Raw genomic sequence first — 25,700 nt, forward strand, 5'->3', positions numbered from 1 at the left:
GCCATAACCAGTCTTTATAAAGTAAACAGTTACTTAGGAAATATTGTTTAGGTTGTAGTTTTGGAAATAAATGCTGATAATTAAATCATATAACTCTTTGATATAAAGAAAAATTATATCAGCTAAACATCAGGAGTAATTAAACACTCAGGAGTTTAGTGTCATTCAAATAGAACATAATTTGAATATTACAACTTAGGTCAAAGGAGACTGGAAAAAATCAAGACTTTATAACTGGAATAAACTAAAACTTCAGAAAATTACCCAATGCCTTGAGAAAAAACTATTGCCTGATGTAACTTTTTTACTCAGCCTAAAATAAGACATGAGCAAAGAAGAAATAAACATTCTCAATGTTTATTTCTCAAGTGTGGGTGTTTAAAAAGAAGCAAAACAAATTAACAAACAGAACAACATAGACTGTTTAAAATGTGGTAAAATGTAGGTCAGGACAACTAGAAAATCTAAAAATCCTAGCAACAGAAGTTTAGAAAAGAGGTGTTCCTCCCACTTTACCCCCACTAATATTATTGTCTCTTGTGATATCAGTTTCCATCTAGTTCAAGCAAGGAATAGTTCAAAAGAACTTTATTGGTCCAAACTGAATTCTTTCATATTTATACTGTAAAGCAAAATTCTCCAAATGTGACTTCATATAGAGAATCATTCATTTTTGCTCATTAGATTCAATTCCAAAATATAAATCAATACTATAAAATATTGTAATATATGATTCTTTCCTTTCCAAGGAAGTTTTCTTTCCTACTCTGAGGTCTCAGAGGTGAGGAGGAAGGCAACCTCTTTGTTAACAATGGAGAATATAAAATTGTCATTTAGGAAAATCTTTAAAAAGCAGAGTCCATCAAAGTGCCCAGCAATTTTCTACTTTCAAATTCTATCAAAATGTTAAAAAAAAAATTTTTTTACTACAAGCAGTTTCTGAGCAATATAGACATATTTTAAGTTCTTAAATCTTCTTAATATACAAGCTTAAGTCATGGAATCTTAAAGGAACTCAAATATTCTGCATTTATTTTTCTCTTTTATAACAGTAAATATTATTAGTGGCACATAAGAGGTAACTAAGTTTTAATAATAAGATGTTTAACTCTATGACATAAATCACAGCAAGACCCATTTTGACCCACCTCCTAGAGAAATGGAAATAAAAACAAAAATAAACAAATGGGACCTAATGAAACTTAAAAGCTTTTGCACAGCAAAGGATACCATAAACAAGACCAAAAGACAACCCTCAGAATGGGAGAAAATATTTGCAAACGAAGCAACTGACAAAGGACTAATATCCAAAATTTATAAGCAACTCTTGCAGCTCAATAACAAAAAAACAAACAACCCAATCCAAAAATGGGCAGAAGAACTAAATAGGCATTTCTCCAAAGAAGATATACAGATTGCCAACAAACACATGAAAGAATGCTCAACATCATTAATCATTAGAAAAACGCAAATCAAAAGTACAATGAGATATCATCTCACACCAATCAGAAGCGGCCATCATCAAAAAATCTAGAAACAATAAATGCTGGAAAGGGTGTGGAGAAAAGGGAACATTCTTGCACTGCTGGTGGGAATGTAAATTGAAACAGCCGCTATGGAGAACAGTATGGAGGTATGGAATATTACTCAGCCATAAAAAGAAATGAAACTGAGTTATTTGTAATGAGGTGGATAGACCTGGAGTCTGTCATACAGAGTGAAGTAAGTCAGAAGGAGAAAAACAAATATCAGATGCTAACACATATATATGGAATCTAAGGAAGAAAAAAAAAATGTCATGAAGAGACTAGGGGTAGGACGGGAATAAAACACTAGACCTACTAGAGCATGGACTTGAGGATATGGGGAGGGGGAAGGGTAAGCTGTGATGAAGAGAGAGAGTGGCATGGACATATATACACTATCAAACATAGGGTGGATAGCTAGTGGATGTTTAAAAAAATTGTGCATCAACTTAAAATTATCTCTACATGAAATCAAAAAGAAGAAAACCCACTATTTTTTTCTTTTATTTTTTCTCATAGATTTTATTTAGGGCTTTTTTTTTCTTATTCATCTTATAACTAAATGTTTGTACTCTTGACCAACATCTCCCCATTTTCCCCACTCCCTAGCCCCTGGAAACCACTATTTCTATAATTTGACTTTAAAAAAAAAGATTCTACATATAAAAGTGAGATCATACAATATTTGTCTTTCTCTGTCTGGCTCATTTCACTTAGCATAATTTTTCCAGTTTCATTCATGTTGTTGCAAATAGCAAGGCTTCCTCTTTTTACAGCTGTATAATATTCCATTATGTATATATACTACATGTTCTTAATCCAGTTATCTATCTATAGACACTTAGGTTGTTTCCATGTTTTTGCTACCGGGAATAAGATTGCAATGAACATGTGAGTGCAGGTATCTCTTCAAGATACTGATTTCTTTTCCTTTGGATATGTATCCAGAATTGAAATTGTTGGATCATACAATAGTTTTATTTTTAATTTTTTGAGGAACTTCCCTACTGTTTTCAATAATGCCTGCACCAATTTATATTCTCACCAAAAGTGTACAAGGGTTCCCTCTTCTCCACACCCTTGCCAAAATGTATCTCTTGTCTTTTTGATGACAGTCATTTTAACAGACATAAAGTGATATTTCATTGTGGTTTCAATTTGCCTTTCCTGGATGATTAGTGATGTTGAGCAGCTTTTCATGTACTTGCTGGCCATTTGTATGTCTTCTTTGAAAAAATATCCATTCAGGTCTTTTGCCTATTATATTATTCAATTATTATTATTATTATTATTTTGCTATTGAGTTGTATGAATTCTTTACATATTTTGGATATTAACCCCTTATCAGATATGTAGTTTCCAAATATTTTTCTTCCATTTTATAGACTGCCTTTTCATTTTGTTGATGTTTTTCTTTGCTGTGAAGAAGATTTTTAGTTTGATATAGTTTTGTTTAGTTTTGCTTTTTTGCCTGGCTTTTGGTGACATAGCAAAAAAAAAAAAAAAATCATTGCCAAGACCAGTATCACGGAGGTTTTTCTCTATGTTTTCCCCAAGGATTTTATAGTATCAGGATTCATGTTTAAGTCTTTAATCCTGTTCAAGTTAGTTTTGTGAGAGGTGTAAGATAGGGGTCTGATTTTATTCTTTTGCATGTAGATATCCAGTTTTTCCCATACAGTACCATTTATTGAGGAGATCATAATGCTAAACAATGTAGATACAACAGTAAATATCTTCTTGGCTTCTTTGGGTTGGATAGGGATGAAGGAAATAACACTTTCAGAGTTTGGATAAAGAGAGAGTTAATGTGTTATATTTATACTTCTATACCTCACTTGTGCTCTGAACTCTCTAGTCAAAATTCATACAGTTCCTTCTGGTTCTCAATATAGATATTAATGCTCCCTTAAATAAAAGTTTTATATATTTTGATGACTGAATCTTCAATATTCAAAAATAAGCCAAATACCAACAACACCATCACTATGCTGATCTCCTATGAATTGGGTTTTTATATTCTCCACCTAGAGATTTAAATTATAAGACAATATTTAACAAACAGAATTAGTAGAATAAAGTAATTGGCAAAAAAATTAATGGGATATGGCTCTTGTTTATAAAAGGAATGTTTCAATGCAGATCTTAGTCTGTTGGTATAGAACTCTAAATTGAGTACAAACACATAGTGCTGATCTGGAGCTTCAAGTTCCAACTTTCAAAGATCTAAAAATAATAATACACCTTTCCTCCATTTGAAATACCTGAAATGTCACTTAACTCTCACATAGTGTTAGCAACAAGAATTTAGACCTGTGCAATACTTTCTTTGACTATCTACACACGAAGTAGGACATTTTTGTAACTTCTGAATTTGAAGACACCCATAGAGCCCCAGAAAGCTCTACCAATATTAGTCAAAACAAGGAATATCTACCTAACCTGCCTCTTTCTTCCTGAATCCCAGCAAATAAATATTAAATCTCTTCTCTTTGGAAAAAATACAGATACCTAATTTATATACCTTGTCTTTCCTAATTGCTTTATGAATTTTCTTCCTCATGAAAATTTAATAATGTCATTCTGTCAAATGCATCATGTGGAAAGAGATGCAAAATTCTTCACTTTTGTTTTTCTGCTTATCACATACACTTTATTATCTCCAATGTGTCTATTTCTCTTCCTTTGCTTCTCTTATACAAAGAAAGATGAATGCAGCCCAAATTGTAGTCATACTTTCAGAAAGATTACTTTTAAGTGTTAAATTGTGATGTTATCTATTCTCCTCTCCATTTCTCCTTTAAAAAGTGGCTGATTTCCTCGAGTTAATACATTGACTCTATTTTACAAACACATATACACACATACACATAACTCCTTATGTTAAGATTTAAATAACAAAAGTATAAAGGTATTAGATGCTTGGTGTTCAATGTCAGGTATAGGTAGATACTCTTAGTTTAGCTCATTTATTTCTCCTAACCATCTATGCCAATCCACCCATAAACACTCTCATTCCAGAATAATGAAGGCATTAAAAAAAATTAGGTCACTCTTTCTTAATCTTATAACATATTTTCATTTACTCTTTTCAACAAAACTTCAGGATTAAATGAATTCATAACATTTTTATATAGTCCTGGTGTCAAGTAATTCTTGTTGCTAAGTCCCCTTTATAGCAATTTATAACCATTTCACTTCATCCAGTATTCCTAAGGCAATCATTCAAATTCTGAGAGTTACTGGCATCTTTCTTTATGACTAACTGCTGCAGATATTGTATTCACATATTTCCCTGCTTGTTAAATACATTATGCGTCTTGGTAATATCCAGAGAAACCAAGCCAAAAAAATCCATGTGTGTTACACTGCATTAAATGATCCCCTTTTAACTTCATCCACTTCTCTATAAAGTCATGTAGCAAAAACCACTAAAACTGAATGAAACATATGATATTTTTAATATTAGGATGACCATATCACAACTTTTGTATTTCTACAACTCTAGAAGCAAGAACAAATATCCTCTATCTTCTATCTAATAAATTGTAGTGTGATATTATTGAATATTTAGTATTTACTAGTTAGGCTTTATAATAAAAACATCACATGCATTTACTTATAAACTTCAAATTGATTTTATGGGACATTTTATGTTATTTGCCACATTTCCATATGACATAGCCAATCTTTATGGAGATTAACTAACTTGTCTGGATCTTAAGGATATTTTAATTTCCTACTCATGTACCCCAGTCACGGGTAAACTCAGCTCAGAGTACTTTTTCACAATTAAGAACTGATGTTAAGTTCTTTTGCCTCTATTTCTTGTTATATTAGGATTGCAAAAAAGCATCAGTTATATCTTTCTTTTAAAAAACTACGTATTTGACCAAGTATAACAGAACAGATAACAGCAGCAGCAAAAAGCAAATGACACTTTTAACACACTATTTTAATTTAACCTGACATCTTTGAACCTTAGTATATGAGCTCGTATTTTTTATACAACTGCCTTCAGTGCAATTTTTGTAGCATTTAACAAGCTATTGTATACAAACCTTTCTTTTAATATACACAGTCCACATATTTATCACTTACTAACAAAATATTTATTGCACCATATGTCATAGATCATTTAACATTCCCCAATTGCTAGGAGTATTTATTTGTAATCTAGTTTTGCTATTATTAAACATGCAATCATTAGGATTTTTAATAATACATGACTTTTTTTTTCACTTGAAGTTTATATAGGCCTTTAGACTTACAGAATTAGAGAGATAGAAAATAAAGTTTTATGTTTTTATTACTCATCATTTTACAGACAATGTAACTGAGAATTTGAAAAGTTTATTATCTTGTGTAATAAAATATAAGTGACACTAACAGACCTGATATTAGGACCCCAGGTGCCTGGCCCAGTGTTCTTTCTCTGACATTGTAAACTTTATAATGACATTATAAATATGGTAGCTTTAGGCTAGCTATAGAAATTTCATGTTAATCTTAAAGTATGTTTCAAATGCCTTTTAATCCATAGATACTGTATAGAAATGTTTGTTTTCTCTTTATTTTTAGCTTAAAAGCTATGGGTAATTTTTTAAAAATGTATAATTTACTGCATCTTTCATAATTGTTTTGCTTTTCTGTAATCTCAAGGTTTATTTAAAGCTAAAATAAAACTTTTCAAAGAAAACTAAAACAACTTTTTTTTTCTGAAGGAACTGTTGAGCTCCAGACAGACAACATTAATACAATTTACAAGATATGCTAAACAGTAGCTACTAAAATCTGCTAATGCAGCATTTAAGCAGAAAAGATAGGTCAGGAAATTCAAAGTGATGACTGTGTACAATTCTTCATGCAAAACTATATTCCAAGTGACCAGGTCACCATAGAAACTAGATATATATGTATACATAATACATATTTTCTAGATTTTATGCATTGAAACTACCAAATTATATTAAGTTTGTTTATATGCATTCTTATTTCTATTATAGGCTTAGATCAAATTGTATTCAGAGTTTAGAATACATGAAGCGTGCTTATACAACTAAATGGAAGGAAAACACAGCCTGTGTCTTTTTGGGGGGTCATTGAATTTTTTTCAAAATCTTTTTATTTAAATTAACATTTCTTGAATATTCCATTAGTTTAGCAATGTATTTGGCACAATATTTTTAGACTTTAAAATATATAGGCCATTGTAATTCCACTTTTAAATATATGGACCAAATTATGATTCATTCTTAATAAAATAGGTCTTTAGAAATTATCATAGAAATGTACTTTCATTCCAATCTAGTTTTTTAAAATTTCCTTCTTTTTAAGGGAAAAATATTTATTTAACTCGATGAATTTCCTATACACATTATTGATTGATTAAAATATTATTTCCTTGAATAGTCTTAGATTCAAGAAAGATCACACAAGGTAAAGGTATGTGTGTAAGAAGATAATAGTGGTTTCTGTTTTAAAATAGCCTCTTCTCCATAGACAAATCTGGATAATAGGCAATACTGGACAGACTCTCTATTTTCCCCTACTTCATCCTCTCAAAACTAGTTCCTTTATTAGTGCTCTCCAAATCTTCATCACAGCACACCAATCCTATCTCTTTACATATACCTTGTTCTCTTTCATTCATTCATTGAGCATTTTCACTGCTTATTTGGTACACAGAATTAGCTTGGTGATTGGAGTAGAGTGCATATCCTAGGTGCTTAGGTGTTCTAGACACACCTGGACACATAATGAAGCACAGCATAAAAATGCTAAAATAGCAGCATGCGTAAAGTGTTGTAGAACCACACAAGAGGAGACAACTGGTTCTGTCTGGAAAAACCTGGAAATCCTCATAACAGAAGTGGCTTTTGATAAAATACTTGACAAGTAAAGTAGAAGAACTTCAGCTAAGAAAATAACTAGTGAAAGGGCCCAAAACTATGGAAGGGTAGAATAAGTCTACAAGCAATAATGCTGGAATCATAATTTGGTATGAATGTGTTAATCATGAAGACCTGAGGATGAATTTATAGACATAATTTTAGCACTTTACCAACTGAAAGGGAGAGAGGTAAGTTAAGGACAAGAAATGCAAAAGGGTTTCTAGGTGCAAAGGAAAGAATCAAGTTGTCTTCTTGAACTGAATATTTATATAAAGAAAATATAGATATGATATATCAATTATAAAAGAAATATTTTTAAAGTCTTTAAGGGAATTCTAATAAAGCACCCTTTCAAGATATATTAATGCTGCTATTTCATCTGGTAATTTAAAAAATATATGATATGCACAGTGAGGGTGGGAAGTCATATTTTCCAAAAAAAAAAATGTATACTTCATTGGATGGGAACAAGAAATGTTTCTGGCTACACAGTACTACTGCCCCTTATCCTCTACCTTGTCCTAACCATTGTTTGGGAAAACTTTGGCAGCCTATAATCCCTAGTTTCATCATTTCATGTTGGTGAGATGAAGGATATAACACTAGTTGTAAAAATGTTGCCTTTTCATAAACCTCTATAGCCAGGCCCCATTTTTCAAACCCCTTTGTCCCAGCAAGAATAATTTTCAACATAAAAGATAATTTGATGAATATATATTAATAGTTTTATTTGACATATTGCTAAGTATACTAAAGAGGAACTTGCATTTCATCATTTTATCTTTATCTATCTGGTTCAAAAATAGGAATTATGCTGCATCACCATATATGGCATGCAAAGTTTTTCTTCTGTGTAGAATTTCCGGGAAAGTCTCTGTAGAAAACGGTTCCTAGTTGTGAGGTCTTCAAATTCAAGCATAGTTATGGAAATTTTCCAACTCAGAAAGGAAGAAGCTTAAGTCTCAGTAACTTAAGTATATTTATTTTATCGTAAAAAGTTCAACTCTCTCAAATTTTCATCCATGATCATATCATGTATTTTAGTGCAAACAGAATGTTCATCAAAACATGACACTTCCTTTAGTTAGTCATGAGTTCTGTTTTAACTTAAAAAATGATGATTTTAGTGTACAGCCTACATACAAAAGTAAAATTTCAAAACATTTACAAAGTAGTTATACCTATATTTTTACAGCTGCAAGACACTAAAAATGTATAGGAACATTTGATATATTACAGCATCTCTCTCTCTCTCTCTCTCTCTCTCTCTCTCTATATATATATATATATATATATATATACACACACACACACACTTTTTCCCTAATGTGACTAGCTCTATTGAATTTAGTTATATAAGAGAATAACTGGGGGCATAACTTATTCTAATCCAACATTGCCAATGCTCATGTTGAAAGTAAAACTCTTATATGCAAAATGAATGCACTAAGGGTAGTGTTCTATTTAACATAGATCATTTCAAAATAACTGCCTCAAGATTATGTCACTAGTGTCTTAGAATTGTCACTAGAAAAACAGTGGGGACTTCAGCACAGGCCTGAAAGAAAATGCTCTTCTATCTCTCATTTCTTGCTCTAATTCACTTTCTACTTTGTAATACTTAGAAAGCCTTTTTACAGAGTGTTACTTCCTTTTAACAACATTTGGTACATAAACTTCAGTTCTTCAGAGGAAAAGCAGGGTCTGGCAGAGTGTACAATGGAGTAAACTTCTGTGCATTTAATTATTTTTACTTAGCAAAGACTATAACAAAGATACTGTTTAAATCTATGCCTATATTTATGTGTATGTATGTATGTGTGTGTCTAAATGGATATCTAAAAGTATTTGCGTATCTGTATGCATGTTTATCTCTCTAGTCTCAGAGAACAAATCCAATTTTAATCTACTAACTCTTCAAAGGGTGAAGAAATATTTGGCCATGTTGGAATTATTCAGAAACCATATAATTAATACAAAACCAGATGTAATGAACTTTTTGAGCATTATAAGGGATTGCTTTTTGAGGGAAGTTTACATACATTCTCTTTGTGTCTTCTGGTCTTATCTAGAACCAGACCTCCCAGGAAGATGATAGGACACTACAGAAAAAAGGATGGGACTAGGAATTAAACACAACTGGTTAACATCACCTCTATTCTCTTAGTATGTGTTGAGCATAGACAAAGCACTTGAATTCTGTGAATTTCAAAGTCTAGAGGAGTTAAAAAATGATTTTTCACAGAATTATAAAGTATTATAAATTATAAAGAACTGTAAATTATCAAGAATGGAACTTCACACACTGCAAGAGTCTAGTTTATAGACAAAATGTTTTAATTATTTTGTTTGTAAGATTCTCTAATAATGATTATTTGGAAAAAATTAAAAAGCTTATTTGTCTAATTACATGGCCTCATATGATTATCTAATCTCCTGAATACATAATCTCCACAAATAAAAACTTTGGTAAGAATGTAAGAGAATATAAATCTTCAAAGAATTAATAAATGACCATAAACGAAGATCAACATATGCTTTAATTTGTCTAGAAGAATTTACTAAGGCATTTTGAACTGGAGTCTTGGCAAATGCATTCAATATATCTGTTAATTTACTCAAGTAAGGCTTTTAGAACAGCTATTTAATCACAGATACATACATGTACTTATACTTTAAAAAATAATCCCTTATATTAATTTGTTTCTCTGATGAAATCCAAATAGTTTCCATATAAGTGTTTTCTGAGTTATTTGCTTGCATTAGCATGTATCACCATGGTTCTCCACATTAGAATAAACCAGGAGCTACATTTGTTAACCTTAAATTATCATTTTATAAATTAGGGAATTAAAGGGAAAAAAAAACCCCAGAACTTCAGATAATTGTTAATGTAGGAAAGGTAGACTACTTTCCTAAATAAGTTCTCGTTTGCCTTTTCCTTAAATGTTGCTTTCCCACAGAGTTCTATCATTCAGACTTCAAGTTTTTAAACTGAGATTTTCTTTACTTTCATGACTTCATGAATTCCTATGTGTGAATATTTTCCACCAAAAATCTCTAGCACAGAGCTTGCCCTTGTACTTCAAACACATATATTGAACTGCCTTCCAGGCATGAATAACTGGTGTCCCATGGATGTATCAAAACCACAGTGTCTACAACTGAAAGCATTAATTTTCCTCCAAAAATCAATTATATCACCATCACTGGGGTTACACAATCATACAACCTAGAATTTGTCTTCAAATATTTTATTCCTCTCAGTCTGTACATAATTGGTAACACAGCCCTATTTTTCTATCTTTTTAACAACTTTTATATCTTCCTACTCTATCTCCACTGATGCTGCTTTATTTCAGGCAAACATCTCTTATATAGACCATAGCTCTATTCATTTAACTAGTCTAGATGACTTTTCTTTCAAAATTCGGCAGAGAAATCTTTCTAAAATTAATAACAACAATAAAAGTGTGATCCCCATTATATCCTAACTTCAAACCATTCATAAAGTTGCTTCCTGTTGCCTGCTAGATAAAGAATCCTTAGCAAAGTATGAAGAGTTCACCATAATCTGGTCCCTGCAGAACTCTCTAGAGTTATTGCCTTCACATTCTACTTCCATAAATCTGAGATATCAGTCAAATGGAACTACTTGTTCATCACAAACTACCTGTGTTCTGCAACTATGCCTAGAGTACTGAAACCATATGTCAAGATATACCAACACTGGGATGCTGTCCAGCAGCTTTCCAGTCCAATTAAAACTGGCAACTCATTTTTGCACCAACTATAAAATTTTAAAATGCTTTAGTTTTCATAATAAAAATATTCAATTTACATAGTATCTAAATTCTCTTCGGCCACACATTATGGTAAACTCATTGAAAGCTGTAATCATACCTCATCTCCCATTGAGTTTCCTCAGTTCCTGTACTTAGAATAGTAATTGACAGAAAGCAAGTGTCTATCACTCTTCATAGAATAAATTAATTCCCAACCAGTACTTATTATTCCATTTATCAAACAAATTGGACCAATGTTCTTGATGTTCAGCCCACGGGAAAAATAAATTGAGTTTGAAATTCTGGGGATAAAAAGAATAATAAATATTATTATTATAAGGATATTGGTGATGATTAAAAAATGCCTCAAAGTATTCTGAAAGAAACTAACTCTCTGGGCTGGTGGGATGGCAGGAGTGAGGGTGGGTAGTTGGGGATAAAAGGCAATGTAATGTGGGTCTTCCCTGGTGGCGCAGTGGTTGCGCGTCCGCCTGCCGATGCAGGGGAACCGGGTTCGCGCCCCGGTATGGGAGGATCCCACGTGCCGCGGAGCGGCTGGGCCCGTGAGCCATGGCCGCTGAGCCTGCGCGTCCGGAGCCTGTGCTCCGCAACGGGAGAGGCCACAACAGGGGAAGGCCCGCATACCACAAAAAAAAAAAAAAAAAGGCAATGTAATGTGAAAATTATAATAATAGGCAAGCAATGAATTTTCAAGGATGTGTTGTGGACCTTATAAATGATATTTGTAAATATGCGACCTGATTGCTGGCAACAGCAAACTGGATTAGAGAGTTATTATGTCTTTCATTTTAAGTTGTCTTTTGACCAAGAGAAAAAGAATTAGAATATTCTTAAATTGATTCTAAGCATTTATGGTTATACCTCATTTATCTCACATTACTGAGGAAGGATATTGTTATTTATATTAATGAAATAATCAGATAACTGAAAGTATGCTTAAAAAATAACTATTTATTCTACATACACGATGGCACCATGAAGAGCCCTTCAGAACTTCTCTCTAGAGAAATGAGCAAATCTGGTGAAAACCACTGATACAAATAAATAAAGCTTCTGAAAATTGACCTAGGGAAACACTAAGGGCACTGTATTAAAGGAAGCAGATACTAATTTAAGAAAATCTCCTAAAACTCTGCAAGAACAGTGGAAGTCTATGCATTTGAGTCACAACACTCTTCCTCCCTCCCATCACCAGGTCAACTTGATGGAGGCTATACTTGGGTAGGTGTGGCCAAGAAGACAGAGCTTTTTCTGTCCTCATCTCCTAGTCAAGAGTTACCATATCTGTGAAGGTCAGGTCACCAACATATTTTATCCCCTTCAACACTAAGTTGAAGGAGCTAAATGCCTGGTAAGTCCAATAGGTCAGGAGCTCCCTCATCTACCAATCCCCTACACATTGGATAGAGGTTCTACATCAGGCATGGCTAGCCAAACATGTTGGAGTCAAGTGCCTTCACTCCAGCCTGCTTGTTGGGCAGATGTTCCATGCTGGCGAGGCAAGCTGGGGGAACCAGAGGCTATAGCCACATCCAGCACATATTAGTGGCTCAGAGAGTCTTCCCAAAAGGAGAGGAAATCCACAAAAATAGAGAGCTCTAAAGTTATCCCCAAGGTTATTGACTTTATTTGAAACAAAGTTTGGGGAAGTTCCCTTGTAAGGACACTGAAAATAATACCTTAATTAAGATCAACAAGCTAAACCATAGACCATCTAGTTTACCAGAGAGAACGAAGAAAAGAAAGCTAAGAATAGTCCTGTTGGGGTCATAACACTGTCATCTCATGGTGATTGTGTGCATGCTCAAGGCTGTACCATCCAAGGACACCAAAAGCTGCACAGTATGGTAGAAACTAATTTCACTAGAATAGCCAAGTCCTAAAACAGGTAAATAAACAAATAATAAGAAAACATGCCCTGGAGAGGAAAGAAACCAGTATCCAGAGTTGTTAAAATAAATTGCTGAAAATGGCCTGTTTTCAACAATAATCATGAGACAGGGTAAGAGCAGAAACTGTGACCAAAGCAAACAAACAAACACACAAAAAACAAGACAACAGAAACTGTGTCAGATTTAACAGGTAGGCTTCAAAGTAACCATTATAAATATGTTCAAGGAACTAAAGGAAGCCATGCTTAAAGCAGTATAGGAAGATATAAAGACAATGCTTCATCAAATATAAAATATGAATAAAGAATTAGACATAAGTTTTAAAAGCAAGTGAAAATTCTGGAGTTGAAAAGTACAATATTTAAAATTCAAAATTCTTTGGAGGAAAAAAATGATAGAATTGAACTAGAAGAAGAAAGCATCAGCAAACTTGAAGGTAGCTCTATGGAGATTATTCAACCTGAAGAATAGAGAGAATATATAATGAAGAAAAATTAACAGAGACTCAGAGAAATGTGAGACTCCTTCAAGTGCACCAACATAGCATAATGGAAGTACCACAAGGAAAGGAGAAAGAGAAAGGACCTGTAAAAGAAATATTCAAAGAAATATTGGTTTAAAATTCCTGAATTTGCTGATAAATATTAACCTATACATTAGGTTAATATTTATCCTAAGAAGCTCCCAATCCCAAATATGATAAATGCAAGAGATCTATACACAAATACATGATAGTAAAAATACTGAAAGATAAAGATAAAAATTTGAAAGCAGCAGGAGAAAAACCACTCATCAATTACAATAATATTAACACCTGATTTCTAATCAGAAACAATGGAGGTCATAAGGCATGGGAAATCATAGTCAAAGTGCTGAAGAATACAACTGTCAACCAAGAATCTTAAAACCAGCAAAACTACCTTTCAAATATGAAGGTAAAATAAAGACATTCCCAGGTAAACAAAAACTGAGACAATTCTTGTAATTGCAAAGAAAGTGTGCAAGAACTAATAAAAGAAGTTCTTTATATTGGAAGCAAGGAAATCTACATAGAAATTCAAATCCATGTGAAAAATTGAATACTGGTGAAGGTAACTATATAATTATAAAATACCAAGTAAATTCATATTTTTATTCTTTTTTTCCTCTTAACTGATTTGAAAAGCAATTGCATGTATAAAATGGTACTGTTTGGTCTGTACCATATAGAAATGTAGTATATCAAAGAAGCACAAAAGAGGTGGGTAAGAGCAAGATGATGACTCAAACCCATAGGAACAAGTGAAGAGAACTGTAAATGGTAATTAAGAAGGTAAAGATAATAAAATCTATAAATATATAATTGCTCTCATTTCTTTTCTCAGCTTTTATAATTTACATGAAATTATGCAAAGTAATTCATAGCAGTGTAGTTAATTTTGTAGCATATGTAAATGCAATATTTATAACAATAATAGGATAAAAGTAAAAAGACAGAATAGAGCTATATATGAGTAGCATTTCTACATCTCAGTGGAATTTAGTATAAATCTGAAGTAGATTCTGGTAAACTAAAATGCATGTGGTAAGCCTTGGAGCAACCATAAAGAAAATAATTGCAAAATATAAGGAAAATAATAAGTATTTGCTCCAAAACATAAATAAGCTATCCAGAATAAACATTTATAAACATACTGCCTTCTTTCTTAACTGAAATTCTGTGAACATATATTAAATCTTCTTTGGCAACTTGAGGCCATGATTATGAATATAATTGACAACGTAAATAAGTACAAGTGGCAATACAGCAATGTGAACTTGAGAGATACAGAACCGTTTACTGTTAATCTAACTTCCTTCTTGTTTTTCCTTTTGTTATTTGTCAAGTGGTAATCCTCTCTTTGAGTTCATATCACAACACATGTTAAATGAGATTTATTGATTTATGTACCTGTCTTATTTCTCTTTATTCACACCAAGCAGCTCTGAGTACTGCAAACATTAAACATTAAATAAATGCTTGAGTAAAGAATAAATAGAGATTTGGAGATTAACCACTTGAAGTGGTTAACAGTAAGGACTCTATTTTGACTACTTACTAACGCCTTTGCTGGCTGAACTTCCTCTAAAAAATTTTTAAACTCTTCCTGTTTCTGTTCTCTCATTTGTCAAATGGAGATAAATATAGTGTTTATCTCATAAAGTTGCTGTGAGGATTAAATGAGTTGGTATCCAAGGACAGCACTCTGAACTGGATCTGACTTACAATAAACACTATTTGTGCTTGTCCATATTATTCATGTATGGATATGCTAAAATTTGTTTTGGTTGCTCTGGTAAATCTTTTGATACTTTATGTTCTTAGTAAATTTGAGATAGATGAGCTTATCAGATAAATCACTTCTGGATAAAACTTCACATTTACTTAGTTCTTTGCTATTTGCCTTTCTATTCTCTTTGCAGGCTACTCTAATTATAAATAGGAAAGAATAACCACAAAATATAAGACATTTGTCTTTGGAGAGATTTGAGAATAAGACTAAGAAGACAGGGAGACCTTATTTTGTAATACTAATTTGATAGTAAATACTCCATCAAGACAGAGACTTAAGAACAACTAAGATCAGATTTTCTATATTGTTTATATCCCCTTGGTATTCAACATGTTTTTGCAGTCTTGTCACAATGCCTTCTTCACACTCATTTATCTGTTTTCTGTTAAATGTTCTGATGGTTCACGTCAGAAAGAGAGTGTTGGAACTCATACCAAATGACAGAGGATCTGTATTGTGGAATCTCATTGACTGACACTTGGCATTAACTTACAGAAATTCTGTGCTTTCCAAGTGTTTTTTATATATTTTAAATTCACCTCAAAGAAACTGTGGTAATCCTAAAGAGTCTTGCTGAGTATCAAGAACTTAAGAACAGCACTGAAGAAAATGGACTCCAGAATTATTTAATGTTTATCATGTCCAAGGGATATAAGTGGCTCAAGCATGTCACCAACTCTAGCTTTTAAGTTTCCAGCTTCTCTTCTATACACAGAAGAAATTTTCAAAGATGTTATTGGTGAATCCGAGTTGAAAACAGGCAATGAAGCATGGTATTGATCAGAAATTTGTTCCCAAATCTTAGCTTGCTATTATTTTTGTCCTTGTTTCTTCAGTTTGAGTTGTATTTGTGCTACACTTTAATCTTCTTTAGTGCTCTTACTATTATTCTTTTAAATGTATATTTCTTCCCAGTTGTTCTATTTCTCTAGTAGTTGTTTAATCCATATGTTTTAGCTGTATTTTTCACATGGCTACTGGATCTTCTTGGATTTGTTATTAATTTATCAATTTATATTTTTGGCTGCTCATTGCTTTATCTCCTTGGGTTACTTGAAAGATAGTAATGATGATTAATTTCTCTTTAGCCATGGATTTACTAGTCAATAAGCTATTAGTACCTGTAGAAGGTGGGAGACTTGACTAAGGAGTCTTCTAAGTGGTGAAGTCTGGGTTTCTCAGTTTATGGGGCAGAGAATAGAGCATGAAGGACTCCTTCAGCCAAAAGTCCATCCTCTGGAAGACCCTGAGGAAAGGCTCTGTTCAGTATTTGAAGCAAATTTTTTCACTTTCAAAATTCTAAAGTAGTGAAGGCTTCAAACCCTCAAAGCTGTCCAGCTCTGGAGTGGCGGGCATTTCAAATAGAATTTGACATTTTGAATTTATACTATTTTTCATAACTTACAGATAAGAATATATGACACAAATGGTTAAATATTTTTTAGACTACCAACTATTAATCAGGCTCCATTCCTTGGCTAACTATCTGAATTTTTTTTCCAATATCTAAAAAAAGTTTGAATTTATACAAATAAATTAATGAATGAAAGGACCAGAGCTTGAACGGAGATGGATGACCATAGAATATAAAAGGATTCCTCATTTGTCATCTTGCTGAAATTCCAAAGGACCAGCCAGTGGAAGAAACCTTCTTTCTAGTTAGAAGTTTTCTATCTTTTACACCAGTTGCCTTAATAATAGATAATTATAGTCTGTCTACACACTTCCTAGAGCTTAAATTTGATATAATTTTATTCATTTCCTGCCTTAAGTCACTTTTGAAATTTGTTGAAAAATTTTAAACATCTGCTTAATTCCCCTGACGAAGTGGCTACATTTTATTATAAGTGAGGCAATCTGTATGTTTAGCTTATTTTTTGTGTGTGTATATTCAGCATGGTGATTTGATATAAATGGGCCTATATTTCTAAATCATACATTTAATAGTCATTTGAAAAGTTCAGAGAATTTTTGAAAATTTAGAAATTTAAGAGTACAATTTTATTATGGCTAAAATAATCATAAGTGATGCCAGTATGTCCTTGTCCATTTGATTTATTGGCTCCAATTTCTATCTACTATTAAAAATGGGCACCCACTTGTCCTGGGAGAGAGAAGCTTTCAAGCAGCATGACTTACTTGCTTTCGAGTCAAACTTAGTTTTATTCTTTTGGCAGCTGCTCAAGCTTATTACTCCATAATTGGCACCAACAGCTGCCTCTGCTGTGTAAACCATATGAACATCACACAGTCCAGACTCTCACCGTCTCATTTAGTATTAGCTCACTTTTTGTGCAATGAAGTGTGTAGTCACAAAAAAGCAAACCAAAAAATAGTATGGAGAGTATTATGATCTTGAATTCAGAAAAATTGTGATCTTAAAATAATCCTTTTAGTATCTGAATCTGATACATTATCATAGTTTCCTTAAAGCCATGCATATATTCATTTTCTACATAGTTTTGTCTTGCTTATAAATTAAAGGAGAAAATAAATGTAAAGAACAATTCTAATAAAGTAACAATATGAAAGATTCAACTTCTGCATTCAGAACTTAAACATAAATTATAAATCTATCTTTACCTTGTGAAGTACAATTTTAAATAATGAACAAGAAAGACAAGGCTAAGTAGAGCTACATCAGGGTATTACCTTGAAGCATATGAAGTTTTATCCAGTTGAAGATAAGATGAACTGAAATCTCTAATTAAGAAGTTTATCTACCATAAACCAAACATTTATCCATCTGCCCTCTCAGTGGGATGAAAACCTTTGGCCCATAATAGAATTCACCTTAAGAATGTTCTTTTATAAAACAGATGTTTCTCTTAATCACTCCCAGTTAAATGTGCAGTAAGCTTAGGAAATACATTCTAACTGACAAGATACATCTAGAGTAAACAGGACTGTTTAGTTCTTTGCAACAAGTAACCCTGCTTGATCACTAGTTCATTTATCATGTACTTCTATGTGATGGTATTGAATATCTTATAATGTCAATGTACCGAATTAGGGAAAATAGGGGATATGTGGGTCTAATAAATGGTATTAATCCATGCATACTCTAGAAGATATTAGATAAGATAAATATGAATGTAAATATAAATGCATATTATAAGTATATGTATCCATTAATATACATAAATGAATAAATAACTACAATATAATTTCAGTTACTGTAGCTGAATTTAACTATTACCAAAAAACAAAATAATTATTTTAAATGAGTGATTTCTAATACTGTTTCTTGAAAACACATATTTAAGTTTAGCCTGATTTATTTACCCCATGAAATTTTAAGAAACAAAGATTTCTAATATAATTTTCTTATCTATTCATCTTTATCAAATCTACTACTATAAAGACCCAGATCATCATGTCTGAAATAAAATGCTTCATGGTTTTAGCCCCCTCACCAACCCATTTTAAATTACCCAAGCATATTAAAACGCATCAGCTTCCTAAAACAAATTTTAGATATCATGATGTTGTTTGGGAAAATAAAGAAATATCTTTTTTCTTAACAATCTAGCTACTCGAGATAAATTATTTACAGGATCAAACCTTGCTTTGCAAATAAACACCTACTTTCACAAATCCATACACACACACAACACACAAACACATTTTATGTCCTCCTATTTTGAGCTTTCACTGCTAGATGATGTTCATTAGATTTGATAAAGTGATTAAACCTATTTGTACAAACCAGACTTGGTGTGTGTGTGTGTTTATTTTAAATCAGGCACTCTTACTTTATGTATTTATAAATAACTTATTTATAAATCTTTTTTTCACCTTTGTAACACGGACTATCCTAAGCATGGGTGAAAAAATAACCAAGTCATAGTCCTTGACTTGTAGAAGTACACATTCTTGATGGTTAAAGAAGTTTCCTCTATTTTTATTTTGCCGAGAGAATTTTTTTAATGAATATATTTGAATTTTATAAAATGTATTTTTGTATTTCTTTTTTAATTACTATACTACTTTTCTTCTTTAATATGTTAGTATGGTGCACTGCATTGTTTAATTTTGAAATGTTGACCTAGTCTTTCATTACTGAAACAAACTCTACTTGGCTGTAATATATTATCCCTTTATTTATTGCTAGATTTTTTCTGTTAATATTTAGCTGAGGATTTTGTGTCTATATTCAAGATGAATATTTACATTTTTCTTTCCTTGTAATCTTTATCTGGCTATGATATCAGGATGTTGGACTGATAAACTGGGAAATATTTTCTCCCATTCAATTTTCTGGAGACATTATGTAGAAAATATATTACTTCTGTCTTAAATGTTTGGTAGAATTCACCAGTGAAACCATCAGAGACTGAGATTTACTTTGTTAGACATTGCACTACTTGTGGCTCATTTCATTGAGAATAAATTTTGATAGTTTTAAGGGATTGGTGCATTTCATCTAATTTTTTCAAATTTACTGCTGTATAATCACTTGTAATATTGTCCTACTAATATTTTAATATCAGAGGGGCATGTACTGAGTCTTCTTTCCTTTCTTTGTTAGCCTTACTAGAGGTTTATCAATTTAATTAATCTTTAAAAAGACAACACATTTTGGCTTACTGATTTTCTCTACTGTTTGGTTTTTAATTTCACTGATCTTTGCTCTAATCGTTATTATTATATTCTTTGTTTGCTGTAGGTTTATTTTGCCCTTCTCACTCTAGTTCTTAAGGTGAAAACTTAGATTATGGATTTTAGATAATTCTTCTGTTCCAACATATGCATTTAATGCTATAAATTTCCCTCTAAGAACTGTTTTAGCTGTACCCAACAGGTATTGCTATAGTATATTTTTATTGAATTCAAAATGTTTTCTTATATACCTGAGACTTCCTCTTCACCCATAGATTGTTTAGAAGTGTATTGTTTAATTTCCAACTCTGGGGATTTTCCAGATATCTTTTTGTTATTTATCTCTAGCATTTTATTATGGTCAGAGAATATGCTTTATATGGTATTTATTTTATTAACTAAAATAATTACTATTTCTTTTGCTTGTCCTTCATTCCTGAGGTTATATGATTTCTTCTGGAATCATTTTTGTTTGGCCTAAGAAACTTTCTTTAAATTATTTTTGGGGGGGGGCATTCTGCCACTGACAGGTAATCTTATGTTTCCTTAATCTAAGAATGTCTTTATGTCACTGTTATTTTTGAAGGATATTGTAACTGGACACAGAATTCTAGGTCAACAGAGGGTGGGATCAAGATGATAGAGTAGGAAGATCCTGAACTCACCTCCTCCTACAGATACATCAAAACTAAAGTTATATATAGAACAACTCTGTCTAAAAACAACCTGAAAACTAGTAGAACAGCTCTTCTACAATTAAGGACATAAAGAAAAAAGAATAATTGAGATGAGTAGGAGGGGCAGAGACAAGATTTAGTCAGGACACACATCCCGAGTAGGCAACCCAAAAAAGGAAGGGAATATCACAAACTCAGAGGTCCTCCCTGAGGAGAAAGGGGTTTGAACCCCACATTGGGTGCCCCTGCCCTGGAGACAGGCACCAGGAAGATGAGCCCCCTTAAATGGTTCTGAAAAACAGCAGGACTTTTTACCTGGAGAGCTGGAGGTCTGTAGGAAACCAAATTTGCTCTTAAAGGGCTTACACACAAATTTACTTGCTCTGAGTCCCAAAGCAAAGGCAGCAAATTGAAAAGTGCCTGGCACTCTAGTCAGTTTGCCAAGACTGTGCAGGCAAACACCCTGGAGATGATTAAAAATAGAAAAACAACTTTCCGAAATCTATGGGACATACCAAAAACAGCTCTAAGAGGGAAGTTCTTAGTGATACAGGCCTACCTCAAGAAACAAGAAAAATCTCAAATAAACAATCTAAACTTACATCTAGAGGAATTAGCAAAAGAAGAATGAACAAAGTAGTAGAGGAAAGTAAATTTAAAAATCACAACAGAAATAAATAAAAGTGATACAAAAAAAAAAAACAAAAGATCAATGAAACTAAGAGCTGGTTTTCTAAAAAAATTTTAAAAAATGGATAAAACTTTAGCCAGAATCATCAAGAAAAAAAGAGAGAGTACCCAAGTAAATAAAAGAGAAGTTACAACCAATATCACAGAAATACAAACAATCACAAAAGAATACAAGAATTATACTGTCCAAAATTGGACAGTGTAGAAGAAATGAATAAATTACTAGAAACATATAATCTTCCAAGACTGAATCAGGAAGAGATACAAAACCTTAACAGACTGATTAACAGTAATGAAACTAAATCTATAATTAGAAAAACTCTCATCAAACAAAATTTCAGAACTAGATGGCTTTGCAAGGGAATTCAACTATACATTTAAAAAAGAGTTAATACTTATGCTTTCAAACTATTTCAAAAAACTGAACAGAATGGAACACTTCCAAACTTATTCTATTAGGCCATCATCATCCTGATATCAAAACGAGACAAAGACACTGCCAAATAAAATTACAGACTAATGTCACTACTGATGAACATAGATGCAGAAATCCTCAACAGAATATTAGCAAACCATATTCAACAATACATTAAAAGGATCATATAACATGATCAAATGAGATTTGTTCCAGGGATGCAAGAATTGTTTAATATCTGCAAACAAGTCAATGTGACACATCATATTAACAAAATGAAGGATTAAAACCATATGATCATCTTGGTAGACACAGAAAAGACATCAGACAAAATTCAACATCCAATCATAGTAAAAGCTCTCAACAAAGTGCGTATAGAAGGAACATACCTCAACGTGGTAAAGACTACTTATGAAAAACTCACAGCTAACATCACACTCAATAGTGAAAATCTGAAAGCTTTTCCTCTAAGATCAGGAACAAGACAAGAATGCTCACCTTTCCCACTTTTATTCAACATAGTATTAGAAGTCCTAGCCACAGCAATCAGAGAAGAAAAAAAGAAATAAAAGGCATCAAAATTGGAAGGAAAGAAGTAAAACTGTCACTCTGTAAATATTACACTATATATAGAAAACCGTAAAGGCTATCCCCCAAAAACTATTAGAACTATTGGAATAAGTTCAGTCAAATTGCAGAATACAAAATTAATATACAGAAGCCTGTTGCATTTCTACAAACTAATAATGAACTATCAGAAAGAGAAACCAAGAAAACAATCCCAGTTACAATCATGTCTAAAGTAAATAAATACCTAGGAATAAGTTTAACCAAGGAGGTGAAAGACCTGTATTCTGAAAACTATAAGATGCTGAAGAAAGAAGTTGAAGATAACACACATAAATGGAAAGATATACTGTGCTCATGGACTGGAATAATTAGTATTGTTGAAATGTCTATACCACACAAAGCAATCTATAAATTCAGTGCAATCCCTATCAAAATACCGATGGCATTTTTCAGAGAACTGGAAGAAATAATCCAAAAATTGTATGGAAATACAAAATACTGTGTATAGCCAAAGTAATCTTGAGAAAGAAGAACAGTTGGAGGTATCAAGCTCCCTGATTTCAGACTGTACTAGAAAGCTGTAGTCATCAAAACAGTATGGTGCTGACACAAAAAACAGATACATAGATCAGTGGAACAGAATAGAAAGCCCAGAAATATACCCATATATATATGGTCAACTAATCTACAACAAAGGAGGCAAGAATATACAAAGAAGAAAAGACAGTCTCTTCAATAAGTTGTGTTGAGAATACTGGACAGCAGCATGTAAAATAATTAACTAGACTCTTTTCTCACACCAAACAAAAGTAAACTCAAAATGGATTAAATGTTTAAATATAAGACCTGAAATCATAAAATTCCTAGGTGAAAACTTTGGCAGTATGCTTTTTGACATCAGTCATAGCAATGTTTTTTTGGATCTGTCTACTCAGGCAAGGGTAAAAAAGTAAAAATACACAAATAGGACCACATCAAACTAAAATGGCTTTGCAAGCTAAGGAAACAATCAACAAAATGAAAAGGCAGCCTACTGAATGGGAGAAGATATTTGCAAATCATTTGTCTGATAAAGTATTGATATCCAAAATATAAAGAACTTACACAAGTCAATATATAAAAAAAGACTGTGTTTTTAAAATAGGTTGAGTTATAATTAGCATACAATATTATATTAGTTTTAGGTGTACAACATAGTAATTTCATATTTTTATTAATTAGGATATTATCACCAAATTAAGGCCAGTTACCATCAAAAAAGGGGTGGTACAGAGGATCTGAATAGGCATTTTCCCAAAGAAGACATACAGACGGCTAAAAAGCAAATGAAAATATACACAACATCACTAATCATCAGGGAAATGCAAATCAAAATCACAGTGAGATATCACCACACTTTTCAGAATGACTATCATCCAAAAAACAGCAAATTAGAAGTGTTAGCAAGGATGTGGAGAAAAGGAAACCCTTCTGCATTGTTAGTGGGAATGTATCAATAAATTGGTACAGCCACTATGGAAAAAAGTATGAAGAGTCCCCCCAGAAAATAAAAAATATAACTAACATACTATCCAAAAATTCTTCTCCTGTGTATTTATCTGAAGAATAGGAAAACACTAATTTGAAAACATATATGCACTCCCATGTTTACTGTAGCATTATTTACAATGGTCAACATATGGAAGCAACATAAGTGTCCATATTACTCAGCCATAAAAAGGAAAGGAATCTTGCCATTTGTGACAACATGGATGAACCTAGAGGGTATTATGCGAAGTGAAAAAAGTCAGACAAAGACAAATACTGTATGTTTTCATTTATAAGTGGAACCAATAAAAAATGTACAAATATAACAAAACAGAAACAGGCTAACAGTTATAGTGAACAAAATAGTACTCGCCAGAGGGGGGCAGTGCAGAATGGATGAAAAGGGTGAAGGGGCTTGAGAGTTACAAACTACCAATTATAAATAAATAAACCTCAGGGATATAATGTACTGCACAGGGAATATAGTCAATAATATTGTAATAACTTTGTGTGTTGTGCAGTGTATAAAAATATTGAATCACTGTGTTGTACACCTGAAACTAATATTGTAAAGCCAACTACACTTCAATTTAAAAAATAAGAATTCTAGGTTGAAAGGATTCTTTATCTTTTCATGGTTAGTCTGGTTAGAGGTTTATCAATTTTACAATTTAACTAGCATCTGCAGTGGTTCCAATGTCAGTTTGGTTTTCAAATCCTTTGCTGTGCTTCAATGAATTGTTCCATTAATTCCGTGAGGGTGAGCCCAGACTTGTTTACGATTACAGACAATTCAGGAGCTCTCTGCTCTTGCTCACTTCTCTCCAGGATTTGCCCCACATTCTCTGTATCCTTTAGAGCCTCTTACATTGTCTGCTGGATAAATATATTTTCTGTTTATTTATTTCCTTGGTAATTTAGCTTCCCATGCTGCAAAGCAGTTCCATTCTTCTGGAGCTACCCTCGTAGATCAGTTCTATAAGAAAATGGAAAAAAAGTGGGAAATCTCCCCAAACTCTATAGACTTCTTTTCTACAATTCCTCTGGCCAGGAAAATGGTTTTATATTGAGCTTTTAGGTGCCTGAGATATTCTGCACTACTGATGCCTCATTCCTTTCTAAAACCCTCTCTTATGGACTTTACCCTACTTCAATAACTGCCTCAGCTCAGTCTTTAAGTGGCACTTCTGTCAATTCTATCCCATTCTTTTATGGTCCCTCCTGTTTTCCAAAACTCAGTAGATTTGTGTTTGCACAAAACTGACACTTCCTTAAACTTTTCTCCCATATTCCTATTTAAATGTTTCCTAGAAATATTTTCCAAAAGTGTGGTGTTTGCTGCTGAGTAAATTCTTCTGTTATTTCAGCATGAGCTACAATTGCTTACACTTAGAGTCATTCAGCAGGAAGTGAGCAAGTGAATCAGAAATTTGAAATATTGCCAAAGAAAGTAAATGAAGAGATAACCAGAAGAGATAACCAATAGGTAAATAAACATAAGCCACATCTTTGTGCACTTATCTATTTTTTTTAATGAACTTGGAAAATTTTTGTAACTTTAATGCAATTTTAAATGTGTTCTTAGAAGACAAAAATATTGCAAGTGGTATCAATCCTAAATTGTACTATCTACTATCAGGTTCAAGTGTCTACAAAATTAAAAATATTTATTCTTTTGGACAAGAACTTTGTATGCTATAGTCTTTGCTTATGAGATGAATTTACTCCTTAAACAATAAAAACTTGTTTAAAAATTGGAAATTATGATAATTAAGGTAAGCGTAACTGA

The sequence above is a fragment of the Physeter macrocephalus genome, chromosome 8 (genome assembly GCF_002837175.3).
Source record: "Physeter macrocephalus isolate SW-GA chromosome 8, ASM283717v5, whole genome shotgun sequence".
Lineage (NCBI taxonomy): Eukaryota > Metazoa > Chordata > Mammalia > Artiodactyla > Physeteridae > Physeter > Physeter macrocephalus.